A 3,903-nucleotide genomic window follows, 5' to 3' on the forward strand; every position below is an offset into this window, starting at 1 on the left:
AAAAAAAAAAAAAAAAAAGCAGTAAATAGAGATGTGTCCCAGTACCCATCTATAACAGAAATATAAGCCATGTGAGTAATTTACTAGTTTCTACTACCCACAGAGAAAAGGTAAAAAGAAACAGGTGAAGTTAATACTAATACCAAAATGCCATTCTACCACACAATATAAAAACATTACTGAGACCGCTTAGATTCAAATAGAACTTTCTGTGGTGATGGAACCGCCTTCCATTACACCGTCCAATCTGGCAGCCATCAGCCACTTCTGGTGACTGAGCACTTGACATGTGACTCATGAGACTGAGGAATTCAATTTTGTGTTTAATCTCCATTACTTGAAATAGCCACACACAACGGTGGCTACCCTGTCGGACAGGGCAGGTTCCCGCTCTCTGGGGTGGTTTCCTCCCAGTGCCAGGCTCGTCTGTCATGCTGGCCTGCAGACTGCAGTCCTGAGGCTGGACTCCCTCCCGCCAGCTTCGCCATCTCAGCCAGCCTGTCTGAGGGTGGCTGGCTGCTTCCCTCTTCCCTCTCCAAGTGCTGGTCTTGGAATCCCCCTGAGCTAAATCTGTCTTCAGACAGACAGAGCCAACTAACACACTTGGTCCCTGGGGTCGAGTGTGCAGCCTCCCTGAGGAAGGAACAGACCACTGGGTGTGGCTGGGGAGCCAAGCAGATGCACACAGGGACTCTACAATGGCCCCTGCTGCCCTATTCTATCCCACGATGCTGCTTCTCTGTCATCCAGGCAAGGCTGACAGCACAGCATACACGATGTACAATGCTGTCCCCTCCGGCTTCCCTGCTGTCACTGTGCCACCTGCATCCATGTGGGCTATGAGGGAGGGACAGCTGTGTTATAACAGTCAGGGCCTCGAGGCCTGCCAGCCATTCCTCCAGGGGTCTCTCCACTGAAGTCCTGAAGCCAAATGTGAGTGCATCTCCACCACCAGAATGTCCTAGATGCCCCACATCTCAGCTGGGCAGGTGCTTGCAGTCGGGTGCACACAGACAGGCCGTGCGGAATTAGGCATCGTAGCACCTGAGTTAGAAGTTAAGGCAGCTAACTCAGTCTGTACTCAGTGGACACCAACTTGCTCCAGATGCAGCTCACTACAGGAGCATTTGCAACTTGATCGTAATAATACCTGGAAATGCAGCAAATCCATAGATGAACGGACTAAAGACCAGAAAGCTATAAACTACCTCAGTAGCAGAATTAAGGCTGGACCCTATATACTGTCTCTGCTGCTGGTATTCATGATCCCAAATGAAGGTCATTTTCCTCTTATTTCCCTATAAACTGAATCCTAGAGAAGAATACAGACTTTTAAAAAAAAAGCATAGACTTTAGATATAGTTAGACCAACCTTTAAAATGTATGGCCCAGGCTAGCCTTCTAACCATTATTAAACTCATCAAACAGAGCAAAGAAAACTCTCCATACTACATTTGAGAAAAATACGTGATTTTTCCAGTAAACCTTCCTCCCTGCCAGGCCTAGAGGAAAGCCCATCCCCAGTGCCCAGCCACTGCACAAGTGCTGCCCCCACTCACCCATCTCAGCTAAACCAGGAAGCTGCTCAGGCCGTTCTGGGAAGTGGGGCCACTTCTGTCCCAGAATATCCTCAAGGTCTCCCCTGCCCCCTACCAACTGCAAGGAGACAAACAGGCTTTCAGGAAAACAAGGAAGAGGGATAGGAGGGGACAGAGAAAAGCTGCTGTCATTTTATAGAAAGTTCCAACATGGAAAGCAGCACAATGCCAGGGAACCAAGAGGCTGCACACCAGGTTAGAATGAGGGAAACGGTCTTGGGATGGGAGAATCCTTCATCCTTCGTCCACCTCAGTTTATGAGCCTGGCAAGGGGCACCCTTGCGTGCCACCAGCACAGCCCCAGAAGGCCTCATCCTCAAAAGGGACACTCTTTGGGTTCAATACTCTGCAGTCACCATGTTGAAATTCTCAGCAGTTTTACTTTTGAATTTGTGTTTTGTAAGTGAAGTCTGATAGGACAATGGAGTAAGTTCCGAGGCTCCTGCATGGGCTCCTCTCCCTCTGCTTTCCCTGGGATGGGTTCTCGGCTGCCCATCCTTTTCCCCTAGAGCCCTTTTCTACCCCCACTTGGATGGTAACAACTAGGACACAGGACAAGTGGCCCTGTACAGGGTGGCACCGAGGATGTACCAACTCTCAGGGGTCTCCATTCCCCAACCACCTGCCGTAGGAATTCCAAGACAGCTCTGTGGCCAGAAAGAAGGGGAACCCAGAAGGTAAGGGGCTGCACACAGCCCTGAATCATGGGGCAAAGCCCTGGGTGCTTACAAGTACCAAGTACCAAGTACTTGCCAAGTACCCTATACCCAGGGAGTTTGGGTTTAAATGGCAAATACTAAGTTGAAAGTGAGAGAGATAGAGACACAGAGAGACAAAGCCACAGAGAGAGACACAGAGACACAGGCAGAGGAAGAGAGACAGAATGAGAATGGAAGAAAGGAAAAGGTTTTGTGTTTTAGTAACTTTGTGCTGTTTCCTTGCTTTTGGAACAAGAAGCCCTGCATTTTTATTTGCACAGAAACCCATAAATGAATAGCCAGTTCTGGGTTCATGTTTATAAAGTTCCTTCTCAAGCCCATGCTTCTTTCTCTAAGCTCCCCAGCCGTGCTAGAACCACCCAGGCCCTTCTCCCACCGAGCAGTGACACCAGATGGAGGACTTCCTGTCTGGTGATCTCAAGCACCTGGCCCCGCTTGGACAGGTGTGGCCATTTTCCTCTCCACCTTGCTGTCTGCTCTTTTCTCGGTGGGTGAATGATACCGATAATAAGCTCCAGCAGCAACACAGGGCCCTTTTGTCCTCGAATAGGCCACACACAAGCTTCTTACAAAATAGCCCCCTGCCTTGGAGCTACCCATAAATGGGACAGAGAAGCAGCCAGCCCAGAGTAGGTGTCAGAGTCACAGGAGGGAGCTGAGGAAAGGGCGAGGGAGGAGCCTCCTGGGGACCAAGGCAGATGCTGCAAGGGCTCTCAGTGGAGGAGCTGAGGCATTAGTGATCCCTCAAGGAGGACAGCAGCCCTACGCCTCCAAAAGCAAAAGCTGTCAGCTGGTGGAAAAGGGAAATCACAATTATTGGAAGGCAAGAGGATTACAATGGAGAATGAGCCTAATTTGACTACTTTTCCTGCTGCTCACAGCCCTCTTTCTGTCCCTTGCAGAGACAGCCCATACTGTGGGGAATCTGCCCATTTGGGAAACTGCTAGAAATGTAAGTGGTGCAGATTCTCCCCACAGAACCCTTGGCCCTCAAAGATATTGTATAACACACACAGAGACACACAGACAGACACACACACACGAACTAATCGTCTAGCCATGCTATGCAGGACACTGCAATTCGGTTAGAAATGTAATAACGGAGAAAAAAATTTGGAAGAATTCTTCCTAGGGAAAGACCTGGTAAAACTGGGAAATGTATTTCAGTATGCCGCGGAAGCAAAAGGAGGCTTAAGGCTGCTGCTGAGGGTCTTGATTACATAATAGAGATGGGCACTGAACTGCTTGCTAAGAGAGGGAGTTCCGATTTTCCCGGGCACTTGTTTTGGTCAATAGAAAGTGTGTGGGAAAGAGGAGAATGGCTAAAGAAAGTGCAGAAGACTGCAAAGGAAACCACCAGCAGAGCTGAGAGGCAACCTGCAATGTGGGGAAAAAGTTTACCAGCTGCTCCTCAGACAAAGGACTATTATCTAGAATATATAAAGAACTCAAAAAAATCAGCCCCCCAAATACAAAGACCTGATTCAAAAATGGGCATCTGGCTGGGGATTTAGCTCAGCGGTTCAGTGGCCTGCCTTGCAAGCGCGAGGACCCGAGTTCAATCCCTGGTACCAAAAAAAAAAAAC

The 3,903-nt window shown here is 49.0% G+C and overlaps 1 protein-coding gene and 1 long non-coding RNA gene across 2 annotated transcripts in view; one reads left to right on the forward strand and one right to left on the reverse strand.

Moving 5' to 3' along the window:
- The window catches only part of Bfsp2 (beaded filament structural protein 2), a 66,211-nt gene that overhangs the window by 1,770 nt on the left and 60,538 nt on the right, over positions 1-3,903 (forward strand). The gene's annotated exons all lie outside the window — the stretch shown is intronic.
- The window catches only part of LOC117284421, a 9,015-nt gene continuing 5,471 nt past the window's right edge, over positions 360-3,903 (reverse strand). The window contains exons 2-3 of the long non-coding RNA XR_004515498.1: positions 1,560-1,656; positions 360-1,150 (exon numbers count right to left, since the gene is read on the reverse strand). This is a non-coding gene — a long non-coding RNA (uncharacterized LOC117284421). The remainder of the gene's footprint in view (positions 1,151-1,559; positions 1,657-3,903) is intronic.

This window comes from Fukomys damarensis, unplaced genomic scaffold (assembly GCF_012274545.1).
Source record: "Fukomys damarensis isolate Sample0158 unplaced genomic scaffold, DMR_v1.0_HiC HiC_scaffold_37, whole genome shotgun sequence".
Lineage (NCBI taxonomy): Eukaryota > Metazoa > Chordata > Mammalia > Rodentia > Bathyergidae > Fukomys > Fukomys damarensis.